Genomic DNA, 13511 nt, shown 5'->3' with positions numbered 1-13511 from the left:
GTCCCTGTGGCTCGGCATTTGGAATAATCAATCTGTCTCCATCGCTTCTTAACCATGCGCATCACAGGCTTTCTCTCTCTCTCCTTTTTTATTTGCCAACTCTTTCGGATCCTGCCTTTCTGTTATTAACATGCCCCTAATGTCACAAGCGAGTCTTTTCTTTTAAAACAAGCTGCTCATTGGCGTATTTTGATACTTTTTTATTATTACTAAATCTTTTTTTTCCCATAATTACCCCCACAATCATTATATAATCCCATAACAAAGAGTCTATTGAGGTACCAAGGCTTTTGTCAACTACAGGACATAGAATCCATACTTGCATTATTCAGCCCTTTTCCTCCTTCCCTCTCTCTTCCCTGCTTTGTAGAAACATAACCTATTGCACATTGGCACCTTGCTTTTTGCTGGTTGTATATTATTTACTAAAAGCGTTTGCCCTCAGGATAAACCTTGAAAAGTTGCTTAAAAAAAGTTATTTGCTTGATAATTAAGTCCTGAAACCCATCGTTTAATGATTATTCTGGACCCATAAGGCAGAGAACGTCCATGACGTTTTTTCCCTAAGTTTAATTACCGTATGCTAATTTCCTTGCCTACTACGTGATTAATTAAAATCATATTTTCATAATCATTTGGCACTAGTATTGTTTTAGAATTATCATGATCCCCTAAATAGTGTCTGTAAATAAAGTCGGCTCTCATGGAAAGAGAATGGGAAGGCGATGCTGAAGACCTTTATGTGTTTGTATCTATGCGATTGGTAACATAACTGGCTTATTTACATTAAATACGCCACAAGGTTAGAGCGCGGATCAACGTCACTTTATCGCTGATTACTTCTCTTAAACGCCGGAGCTGTGACTGATGCTGCACGTCCCGCTGTCCACCAAGATTCACCGGGGAGTTTTTTTTTTTTTTTTTTTTTTTAAAAGAGACAGACTTTAAATAGTTTCAGAAGCAGGTAAGAATTAAGCTTTTTCTTCTCTCTCTCTCTCTCTCTCTCTCTCTCTCTCTCTCTCTCTCTCTCTCTCTCTCTCTCTCGATAAAATATTCTTTAGTCAAAGGCAGGGATGCAAAGTAATGACAGGCAAAGGGGCTGATATATGTCTGAGTAACGAGTCTGACAATCAGAATGTAGCTCTTAGAGAATAGATAGATTTTAATAAGTGTGTTTACATGAGCTCAAGGTCAGAACCAAGCTGCGCTGTGTTAAATGGTTTCTTAGTTGCTAGACAGAGAGAAAAAATGGACGATCACACACCATTCTTTGTAGATTATTATATCAAGGGTTCAGCTTTTGGCTCATCAAAGCTAAATGCCGCAAGACCTATCTAGTTGCTGTGAATTATGCCAAGACGACAATGGAGAGGTTTTTTAATGGTACAATGCATTCCACCTACCAGATAGGGGGAGTCCGAGCTGAAAGATGGGAATGTCTTCTGATGTTGGATGATTAGTATCAATGAACAGGGTTATTCTGAAAAGAGACAGATTAAAATAAAGCACTCTTTCCTCGGGATGTGTTGGAAACAGTTAGAAGGGCTTTCGGGAGTGGGCGACTGTGGTACTTCGGAGCAGCGCCTGTCCCCCCTCAGCCCTAGAAAATGATCAAGTCAATCATGTGGACATGCCTCATTATTCATTGAACACAATCTTTTACAACGCTTCGTTTACGTGCCGGAGTTTGCTCCCTACTCGTTTCTTTAAGTGTTTAAGGTAAGGAAGACAAAGGTGGAGGGGGCTCGTGGAGGTGCCGAGGGTGGGGGGCGCCCGGGGGGGTGGGGGGCTCCGGACCCAGTGTCCGAGAGGTGGCAAAGTGAGTTTGGACTCTTTGCATTTCTCCCTCCCCCCTCTCCGCCCACCCCCCCCATCGCAATGAGGCCTGCCGTTTTTTTCCACCGTGATTAAAAAAATACAGTATAATTAAATATCCATAGCTGTGACGTTTGCAAGAAGGGCTGTCAGGGGAGAAGGAGAAAATAATGAAAGGAGGCGAGGAGCCATTGAATGGCGCTATAGAACTTAGGCTGGAGAGAAAGAGCCCCGTCTGTCTCGCCTCCTTCTCTCCCCCCACCCCACCCCCACTCCAGCCCCAGCCCCCGCCCAAGCCCCTAAACCGTTACTTTGCAGAAGAGTTGCCCCGGATTTTCAGGAGGCAGCTGCGAGAGGGGATCCAGGCGCTACCCTCTTTCCCTGCCCCCTCCCACTTTTCGTCCCCCCACTTCGGTTCTCAGCTTTCCCCCAATCTGAGCGAATCTGTCCTTAAGTTCCCAGAGAAACTTTTGGAGGGGGTAGTGGGGGAGTGAGGGGGGGAGAGAGAAAAGGCTGTAGCCCTAGTAAACTTTTGAAGAAGTGACTTTTAAACATTTTTTCCCTCCCTTCTTTCTTCTATCTCTGTCTCTCCTCCCTTCTCTGCCTCTCCCTTGCAGGATTCCGGCTCAGCCGGAGTGTAATTTGTAACCATTTTTTTTAATCAAAGTTAGCTGATGCATACCATGTGTCAAACTTGTGAGATTCAAGTGCCGGGGAGACCTGCCATTTTGTGCTCTAATCGACCTCTTATGAATAGGGAGCCGTGCATAATGCTTTGAGCGAACGTTGTGACATTCAAGTATGCACTAAATGTCAGCTCTGGGTTTAAACCTTTGGAGCTCAGGTAAAGGAGAGTTTGCCTGCAAACACTGCCCGGGAGCCGGGGAGCACCTGTCAGCCTCAAATCTGGGCGTTTTTTAATTTATTATTTTTTTAAATATCCAAGTACCATAGATTTAAAAAAAAAAAATAAGTAACAGGTTCTAGAGAAAACTTAGCTGTCCAGAGAAGAGAGAGAAAGAGAGAGAGGATTAAGGAGAGAAGCTAGGGTTTGGGGTGGGGACCTATTGGGGGAGGGGGAGAGCATTTGGGATGGGAGGGGGACGCGGGGTAGGAATATGGGTGCTGGGAATGGGGAAAAGGGAGAAGGTATTGGAAAAGTGACGAGGGAGACAGATTGGAAAGCAGCTCCCCCAGCCCCTCACCTTCTCCTCCACCCCTACCCCCCTCCGTTGAAGAACTGGGTAGTAAAGATCTTTGCCTGATAATGCTTCTGCTTTGCTTTGCGAATTATTTTGCAAAGATGAAGAATTAAGGAAAACAGTCGTAGGCGGGACCCGGGATATATTTTAGGCAAAAAAAAAAAAAAAAAAAAAAAAAAAAAAATAGGGAGAGAAAAAGAGAGAGAGCTTTTCTTTGATGACGAGTAGGAAAGAATCCAGATCTCAATGCGCCCATCTGTTGCAGTTTTGCAAATAATTTAAAATATAGACTCTATGTATATAGATAGATGTATATAATGTGAGGGAAGGTTGAAACGCAGAAGCCAGCGAACTTTAAAAAAAGGGGGGAAGAAGGTGGTGGGAGGTGTGGCGGGGGATGGAGAATTTTTTTTTTTTTTTTTTGGTCTCAGAGTCTTCTAGGGAAACTACAGAAGAGATTTCTTTGGGGACAGGTGGAAAGTTAAGTTTTTTTGACTTCTGCCTCCGTGAGTCGGTGTCTGCAATCTGTCTCTTGGCGAAATAGTTAGAGGACCCCGTGGGTTTGGTAAATGTCTGTGTTTTATGTGTGTGTGGAGGGGAAGGGGGGGTTGTTGGACTGGAAAGAAGATAAGGGATGGGGATGGCAGGGGAAAAGGGTTGGGGGGGGGTCTTTGCTTTAAAATGAAGGGGGAGGGGCTCCGAGGAAGAGGAGGCTTGGGGAATAACAGTAAACAGCCTATTTGTGTGCCCGAGTGTTATTGTAGAAGGGGTTTTGTTGGGAGGATATTGTTATGTCTATAATAGTGTCTAGGAGAAGACGTGATTTCTCATTGCTCTTCAGCAGAAAATGAGTTGGCTTAAAAGAGTCCCTGCAAGCCAGACCCAGAGAGCAGAGCCTGCCGGCTCTGTTTGTTATGCAGAAAGCACCGGCAGACAATGAGAATAACACGTCGCCGATATCAGGCGGTGATGGAGAAACTGGTCTCTATAACCACCATCACCCCCCCAAATCCGAAGGAGAGTGTATGTGAGCGAATGTATGTGTGCATGTGCGCGCGCTCGCGCGCGCGTGTGTGTGCGTGCGTGTGTATGTGTGTGTTACTACTGTCTGTCTGTGCTTCAGCATGTAGTGAGTGCTTCTCATAGGGCTGTGCAGTTTAAAATAAATCCAACAGGGGCCGTGTTTGCTGAGCTGATTTGACCCGTTGATAGAGATAGCGGTAGTCCAGCTTCCAGGGGTGGAGTGGACGCTAGGGGAGGGGAGCAGGGAGACTGGGGGGCGGGAAGGGAGAGTGTTTGGGTTTGTGTTGGGGGGAAGGAGGAGGTAAAAAAGCTGGGGAGGAAGAGGGAGGCGATGGACGAATGATTATTTTTAAGTGTCATAATTAAGTTTAGAAGCTGCCACAAAAAGAAGAGGACTGGCTGCTTTGAGCCGCACTACAAAGGGGTTTGGCAAACTTGGGGAGGCGGTGGGGGGTGAGGAGCGGGAGGGCAGGCAGAAGAGGAGAGATTCACTGGGGTCAGAGCGCTTTTTTTTCCCCCTAGGTTCAGAGTACCAACTATATTATTACTTGAGGACAGATTTGCTTAATCCTTTGGGTTTTTTTTTTTTTTTTTTAAATCTCTTTTCCTGTGGCTCATATCTTTGTTCGTAAAGTGGAAGGCAACTTCTAAGAGGAAAAGGGAGGGAAAAAAAAAGAGGGAGAGAGTGGAAAAAAAAAAGGAAGAGGAGAGTAAGAAAGAGGGAGGGGGAAGGAGATAAATAGAAATCCGAGCGAACAAGATTCGCCCCCTCTACCCCCACCCCAGCCCCAAGCTTTAGTGTTGAAATAGTAAACCCAAGTAGGGAGGGTCGCAGGGAAAGTGGACATTACGGCTTTAATTAACTTCAAGATGATCTGGCGAGCAGGACCTGGCGTAGTGGTGACGCGCCCCCATAAATCTGTCCAGTACAGTGTGTTGCATTGAACTATTACAGTAGCCTCGTCATACTGAATATTCACCACCTATCCCGGAGCAGATTTGCATAATTGGATCTTTTTTTTTTCCTTTCCTTCTCCTTCTTCCATGAAACTTGTTTGCAAACCCAAGTGAAAATCGCCGCGATCTGCTTGATTTAAAACGGTTCAAACATATTCCAAAGTAAGTGACCTGCATAAGTACATCAATAGGTTAAGTGCAAATAAGATGCGAAGTATTTCTGAAAGCCGAACATTCCCGGCTGGTCTCTGGGGCGGCTTCTCTAGAGCGGGATTTTTCTGTAGCCTCGGGGACTTTAGGTTTTCTGTCTTCTTCCCTAACTTTTCCCTCCGACTTCTTAGGCAAGGTGAGATGTTGTTGTTGTTATTGTGTATGGGTGAATGTGTGTTCATTTTTCCTTTCCAGTACGATGTATGTACCTGTAGGGAGATTTTGAAAGGGATTGTTTTTGTAAATGTGTAATGTTGATGTCTGTGGCTCGATGGTGTGTGGATGAAGCTACGGTAGAAGGAGATGTTATTCTTCTCCCCATCATTCAGCTCATCACCATACCGAAGACCCTAAGGGTTGTGTGCGCTTTCGGGAGTGTATGTCCGTTTGTGCTTTTAAAAAACAAAAACAAAACAGAAAGAGCTTATCACTTAACACTCCCCTCCCCTTAAATGATCTCTTTCTAGTTGCTTGACACAGATTGACCGGAGCATTTTCACTAAAAAATGAGGTTCTCCGAGGGATTGAGAAAGAGCTGTAAATCCTCTGATCATTGAGCACCCCAGTCATTGCTGGATGAGATGGTTAGTGATTTTTTAAAGTCCCTCGGTCTGTCATTTTTCAAAAAGAAGACATAAATATTTAAATTTAGAGCCTTGGGTAAAAAGTAACTTTAAAAATGCATTTCTGATGTCTACTCAGTCCTGATGAAATGGCTGGCAGAGGTCATGGTACTGAGAGGGGACCTCTGAAGCCGGGTTACAGAACCTACAGGAGGAGAAAAAGTGGGGAACCCTTGTGTTTCACTCTTTTTTCTTTGCTTTGTGAATAGGCGCTTCTTGCTGAAGGCTGTTTTAGTTATGATGTCATTCTGATAGTGAAGTGCAAATGTCTCCTGATTCTACCATTAAACGCCTGGCTGATTTGCTTGATAATGATAGCATTGACGTCCTGCTCCTTGACAAATGTAAACCCGATGAGCCCTATGAATTAACTTTTTCCCCCATAGAGAAGAGAGCTCCTAGACTCCAGAATATAGCAAGACTCTTGTCTTTGAACCTTCTCATGCCTACAAACTCAAATGTTAACAGAGATTCTATCCCCTTGTTATGCTGACTCTTATTTTTTCAAAGTTTGAATCAACTTCAGAGAGCTTTGATTTATTACAGGGTTACATGGGTATCATAAACAAAGTATGCCTTTAATTTGATAAAGTCACGATCAGTTAATGGCCAGATATATAAATTCATCTTTTATGATGTCCAGAAATTGTTCTCTCTCCCTCTCTGCGTTTAGCTAATCTTTAGGTTGGGGAACTTAAAATGACATCTGTTCTTTTTCCTCATTCTCTTAAGTGTGACTTTATGTTAATATTACCGGGAGTAAACCGGATTTAGTGTTGATTTTTTAATAGTGTACAATGATTTAAGCTTTCTTTTGATTTACTGTTCAAATGAAATTTGCATAAATGTGATGAAAATGAACTTAACATCTGGGCATGTGAAAAAAGGTTAGTACCTCGTATTTCATCTGCAGAGATAGTCTCTAAAATGTTTTCACCCTAAACTAGGCTTAGCGAAACAATTCCTGAAGACATAAATGGTAATTGTGGAAAACTTCTAGAAAATGCTTTCAGTAAATTTGCATTCACTTGGACCACTGCACTGCCAAAGGTATTGTTTGTGCTTTGGGGTGCTTATCTTGTCTACGGAGGTCTACGTCTTCAGTACTCAGCAAGTTAACTATGTTGGTTGTGGCTGTCTTCCGGGAGGGTTTGAAGAATGAAGAGGATGTCGGTCACACTGGTATCCATGCTAGAGGCCAATAGCCCCTTGATCCTCCAAGAAGGTGGGGAGGAGACGAGAAGTTGGAGCCTTTGGTCACAATTTAGCTTCCAGAACTGAAGGGGAGACTCAGATGAGAAAGTGTGATCTGCACTACAGAAAGCTGACACATTAAGTTGTCTAGCCAGCCTTAGGTGACCAAGGAAATTTACATTAGAACAGACCTATAAAATCCACTAGCCCATTAAAATAGTCTCCCACTTACAGTCCGAATAAGCACTAGAGCACAGGCTCATCTTTAAGTGTCAGGAAATCAGAGTTAAAGAGCTGTGTGTGTGTGTGTGTGTGTGTGTGTGTGTGTGTGCTTTTTCCCCTTCTTGCCTTCTGCTCAAAAGTTGGTTTTGAATTGCACAGGTGTCTTGAATGGAGAAAGAAAAAGAAAAAGCCGTTCCTGAGAATATAGATGAACTTATTTTTTTAAAAGAGTGTCATAAAAGAAAAATAAAAGCAAATAGATTTATTTTCCCAGTTTGAATGAGGACAATTATAGCCTTTTAACATCTTTGGATTTAGTGTTTTTAATAAGGCTGTAAGTAAGCTGAGATATTTACTTGTATTGAGTTCTCAACATTATTTAAAGGCAGACTTTACAAAAGTGAAAACATGGAAATCTGCTATTTGTAGGTCAATTTTTTTGTTCTTCATCAGAAAAGAAGCCCTAGACCTGCTCATCTTCACCTTCCACTTCATTACGACTCTCCCTATCCCACTCTCCCTATCATCCGTGCTAGGAAGATTTTGCATTCTTGCATGTTTAGGTATTTGGTCCTTTTGTAGGACTTTAGATTGGTAGGAGAAGAAAGAATAGGTTCCCTAATTTCAATTCTCATGTGTTTTGCTTTTGAAGCTAGATTTTGGAAAGACAAAAATGTTAGGCCCAAGTTTTCACTTAGAGAGAATAATCTTTGGCTTCAGGCCTGAAACGATGTGTTGGGGGCACCGGGGTGGAAGCAAGCAAGAATGAGATGTCTGTTTTGTAAAGGTGGCTAAAAACTATGGGTGGTTTAGAAGTTCATGAAATTCATGTCTGGTTCAAGACAGATTATATTTGTAGATGTGTGGAAAAATATGGGGGAAGGTGGAGAGGAGACAGAATTGAATCTTAACTTTTTCTGTCCATGTATATAGGTTAGAAAGTTTGAAAAGAAAAGATATAACAATAAGAACAAGAAAAGGGGGAGTTCCATTTGGATATTGAGGGACCATCCATAGATGGAATGGACAATATATTGGTGGCTTATCTCATTCCCATTCATTCATTCTTCCAATAAACATTTATAGAGTATCTGCAATATGCAAAACACCAGACTAGGCATTAGTGGAAGAATAGAAAAGTATGTAAGATTCAGTCTCTCTTTTCATAGAGCTTTAATTCTCATAAGAAAAGACATATACCTAAATCACTAACAACAACAAAAATTAAAGTATGAGACTATTTGATGGGTACAAAGTTTTAGAATTCTGAAGGAGGAAGCAATTACTTTCAGTTTAAGGCTCATGGTCTTGATCTATTCTGACCTCCTATTGGTGACTTTAGGAATTGACTTAAAGAGTGACTGAACCAGGATAGAATAGGAAATGAGACACTGGGGAGCCCTGGTTGGTGAATTTGCACTGCCCAGCTATATTCATTCCATGAATGACTTACTTGTCCCAGAAAATTCTATCCTTTCTGTCCACTAGGGAGGGGGAGCTAAGAGAGCCTGAGAGAAACAAATAGTAGAGTTGGGTTATAAAGTCTTTCTTCTGGAATAAGGTGTCAGTAAAAATCAAAGGGACCACCTGGTGATCTGTACACTTGTTTAAGGCTATAGCTCATTTCCAAAATGCAGAATGGATTAACTCAATGAATGGTAGATATGGAATTCTCTTCAAAGTCTGTTGTATGGTTGGTGAGTCATATCTGACTCTTTGTGACCCCATTTGGAATTTTTGCCATTTCTTGCTCCAGCATATCTTACAGATGAGGAAAGTGAGGCAAACAAGGTTAAGGGACTAGCTCAGGGTCACATATCTAGGAAGTGTCTGAGGCCAGATTTGAACCCCGGAAAATGAATCTTCCTACTTCAGGGCCGGCATTCTATCCATTGTACCACCTAGCTGCCTTCTATAATGTCTAGCAGAAAGCTGATCAATTCATAATGCAAGTAGTTCCTTATTTTTACTTCTATCTAAACCTATAGGCCAATATTTGCCATTGGTGCTATGAAATGAATTAAATTTACCTTTTGGGATGGAATGGCTAGTGTAAGTAATCCTTTACAAGACTGGACCCATTGGATTTCGTCTTTCTGGGTTCATGTCCCAATTTTAATTTTTAAAAAATCTTCTCAGATCCTTACTCTGGTGATATGATCAATGTTAAGTACAAGCCATGCCCTTTTAAGCTGGTCAGAGCTTCTGAGATGGATGAAGATCATCATCATTATTATTAATTATTATTATTATTATTTTTACAGTAATCAACTCTGGCTTTCTTTTTCAAAAGATCAGGAAATGTCTTGGTGAAAATATTGCTACTTGAATACCAAGACTTAAATTGGAGTACTATGAGGTTATCCTTCCAGAAGTTTACTGAAGTAAAAAGGAAATTCAATTTTCATATAATGTAGGGATAATTTCCCTATTCTTAAGCCACCTGTGTGGCCTTTAAACTGTCATAGACAAAGCACTCAGCATTCAAAAAATAGTATTATTATTATTATTATTTTATTATTTAAGATGAAGAGCAAGTTGGGCACAATAGTATGTGTTATTAATCATACTATTTCTCATATTCCCCCATTGGATCTGGATATAGACTTTCCCTGTTTATTTTTGAGCATGGACTTTGCCTATAAGACAGTGGCCCTCAGAGTGACTTGCTTTTGATTTTATTAGGTTCATCTTTAACGTAAGCGAGAAAAGAGAAGATTCTTTTAGCACTAAATCTATATCCCTGCTTTTCTAGTGGTCATCCTATTCTTTTTTTTTTTTTTTTTTTTTTTTTTGCTAAACAAATTGACAAACCTGACATATATTGTGCTAAAAGAATCCTAAAGATTATAGCAAATCAGTGGTTTTAAACTCAAATAGAAATTCAAACTAAATTATACATAAGGATCCCTGTGGACCTCATTGACTTAGTTTTAAAATGTAATATTGTCTGTGATTTATTATATTTTTATTTATTTTTGTTAAATATTTCTCAGTTTCATTTTAATCTGGCTTGGGCTGATCTTGGGTGGAACTGTGGACTATATCTGATTGCCCTGAATTCTAGTCTAGTGGCCTTGTTTTACAGATGAACCACAGAATTTCAGAAAGGTTGAGTGATCTGTCCAAGGTCACAAAGTTGGAAAGTAGAAAAGCTAGAATTAGAATCTGTGTCTTGGAATTCCCTTCAGCTTGGGAAAGCTGAAAGGATGACCCTGATTTTGAGAGGAATGCACGTTTAGAAAGGATGTTAAGGTAAATGGCAAAAGATTCAGTTTATGGGTATTCCCCCCCCTCCCCTGCGTTTTTTCCTATTCTTAGTTGGTGGCTTTACAATGAGAAAATTAAGTGCCATTTTGACATAGGAAAAATGATCACTGTAGGCTTGCATTGACATTATCCTGAAAGTTCTGTATCACTACAGCACAAGTCTGATTACCCATATTCTATAGAGCTGGGTCTTTTTTGATTAACCAAGGTGGGGGCTGGTGTCCTGGAAGAATGTGTGCTCTTCATTCAGAGTAGTCATCTTCTTCCTTCATCCAGATCTCATTTTCCCCAAGGTTTTGTTGTCAGGTCGAGTCTGCTGTTCTTTGCTTATATTCAGAAATTTAGCCTTTTCCATTTGTGTCTGTTGTGCTGCCATCTCAAACCCCTAGCTTTCTCTAATTTATTTTTGGTTGTTTCATCATAAAAGTATATGAAAAGGAAAGATAAAATAACTCTATTCAGATTGTAAAGGCCAAAATGTGGATTCCCTAAAATCAAGGTTAATCACTGAAATGCCTATTCAGCCTTAATTATAGTGATGTTACCATTATTCCAAGCCTGCAGCTCTTACTTGCATGTAATTCCCATTGATTCTGATGGGATTTAGGTTCATGGAAGGGCTGTAGGATAGGGCCCTAAGGGGCTTGTTCTTGCATTAATTCAAGGGACATTTATGTCTATAATTTCCATTAGTAATAGCGGGGCTTACCTATATATATATATATATATATATATATATATATATATATATATTCCTCAGGTGCCTGTAGAAGAAAAGTCCTAGGAATTTCAGCATTTATATCTTTTTTTTAGGTCTTAATTGATATATACACAAAAAACTCTTCCCCATTGCTTTCTTAAAGATATTACCTTGGTTGTTAAAAATCTATCTTTAAAAAATGTAAATCAAAATGTGTTACTTGGCTAACATAAGCATTACTGTTAATTTGGATTCCAAGGAGACACAATATTTAGGGGTGAATACTAGAAAAAAGGCAGTGAGTTACTATAGAGATAGCAAACTGAGATTTGGAGATGATTTTATGCACACACACACACACACACATCTATAATCGCAGTTCAGGAATTGTCTTTTGCCTTTCTTTGTGTTCCTATCACTTAACATAGTGCTTGGCACATAACAGGTGCTTAATAAACTCTATTTGACCAATTGACCAAATATATGTATATTTCTGTGTATGTATATATATATATATATATATATATATATATATATGTGTGTGTGTGTGTGTGTGTGTGTGTGTGTGCCTATAATTATCTCTAAATTTAATTTATTTAAATATTTCAACATTTAATTTCATCTTTCAAAAACCTGGGAATATGTTTGTTCTTAACTGCCAAGAGAAAAAAGGAGCACAAACATGATTTTGAACTTCTAAATGATATCTTTTTGAAGTGAAATGATGCAGACCTTACCAAATTATGAAAGGCTATCATTCCCATGAAGTCTATTGAATACTTGGGGAAAAGTCTTATTGAAAATGCACTTCAAGCTGTTTAATTATGTTGTCTCCTCCACCCCAGGACTTCTAATTTTTTTTCTTTTTTATTTTGTGATATGTTTGATGCTAAGTGGCTATTTTAGTCCATGTAAGTCTACAACTAGAAAATACTTATGTTCACTAAAGAAACATAGCTGGATCTGTTAATTAAACCCAGCTCAGGGAGTTCTTAAATGTCTGAGAAACTTTTCCCCCCATAAATGTTTTCCCTGAAAAATGCAGGTTCAGGTCTTAACAGTGGTGGTCTCCCTCCTGTAACAGAAGGAGAGTTCAAAAGGTGGGAAATAGGGTGGGGTGGGAAGCTGCACCAGGAAGGGGGCCATGTATTGACATGAAAGGATTGTGTCTGAAGAGGGAAAACCTCCTCTGATCTCTGAGAGCTGCATCAGTGCAGGTCCCACTGCATAAGCTTCTTGCCATTTCTGAGTAGTTTCAGCTCAGTTTGGAGCTTTAACAGACTTACACTAGATCATTTCAGAAGCAAAAAGCCACGCAGAAATCCATCCTCAATTCTTTCCCCTTTGTCGTCTTGACCACTGCTCTTTGCTCTTCTGTTTTTTAGCTAACTTCTTTCTTTTCCAAATCTTTTCTACCCATAGGATGCCATTACAATTACAAACTCATTTAAACACCCCACAGATTTAAGAAAAGAGCTTTCATTAAAGTTTTTTTTGAGGGGGATTGGGAGTGGGCTAGAATCATGTTTATCTTTTAAATTCCTGTCCCAGCTGTTGCTAAGGAAGCTGGAAGGAAAGGCTAGACACACAAATGGATTTGTATCTTTTAAAAAGCAAATTGCCTATTAAGAATCCAAGAGAGCATTGTCTTGCAACAGCAACAGTTCTCACTTCTAACCAAGGTAGATTAGCCAGCTTCCAAGTAGATGATATATAATGTTCTCATTTTGAGCATGTTCTTCTGGACAGCAGTCCTCTTGAAAATCCATCTGTGACATGTTTTAGGATGATTTGTCCTGTCTCTTTGAAGGGATGGTCATGGTATTTTTGTTGGCATTCTTTATTCTTTTGGGATAGTTGTCTGATAAAGTCAAGTGATATACTCATAATACTGGAAGCCTGATGTATTCAAGGCTCCTGCTGAAAATGGGCCGTATTTGGCATTCTAACCTCTCAGCATCCTGATATCAGCAACCTTGATCCTGGGTTTTTTTTTTTTGACAGCAGCCCCAAATTTGGATCAAGGATATGTCAATGTGTGATATTCTTCAGCAAGTGTTTGCTCTATTTGATGAGGGGGACTGTCTGTGTTTAATTGAAAAATGCCAGGCTGTTATTTAGTTGACGGGGGCCTCAGGTGTCACTGTTAGGAAAACTTTTAAAGAACAATCAGGTCCTTTCTTTCTGTCTCTTTCTCTTTTTTGTCATTATGATATTATTGTGCAGATAAACATCAGGCAATTTCTGCATGAGATCTAAATTCCACTCTCAAAAACAATTTGCTCCGTGATATGG

General features: G+C 40.2%; 1 protein-coding gene across 7 annotated transcripts in view; it reads left to right on the top strand.

Moving 5' to 3' along the window:
• The first annotated feature begins 304 nt into the window (after window positions 1-304).
• Window positions 305-13511, top strand: part of ZNF536 (zinc finger protein 536) — a 585974-nt gene continuing 572767 nt past the window's right edge. For 2 of the 7 annotated variants that reach the window (XM_031954398.1, XM_031954395.1), the window contains exon 1: window positions 305-964. The gene's annotated coding sequence lies outside the window, so the exon portion shown is untranslated. Of the gene's footprint in view, window positions 965-1062; window positions 1720-4504; window positions 5160-13511 lie in introns of those variants that run through there. The other 5 variants (XM_031954397.1, XM_031954394.1, XM_031954399.1 and 2 more) reach the window with 3 other exon arrangements.

The sequence above is a fragment of the Sarcophilus harrisii genome, chromosome 2 (assembly GCF_902635505.1).
Source record: "Sarcophilus harrisii chromosome 2, mSarHar1.11, whole genome shotgun sequence".
NCBI classification, from domain to species: Eukaryota; Metazoa; Chordata; class Mammalia; order Dasyuromorphia; family Dasyuridae; genus Sarcophilus; species Sarcophilus harrisii.
Note: the sequence above shows the minus strand (reverse complement) of the source record. Positions and strands in the feature narration are given on the sequence as shown.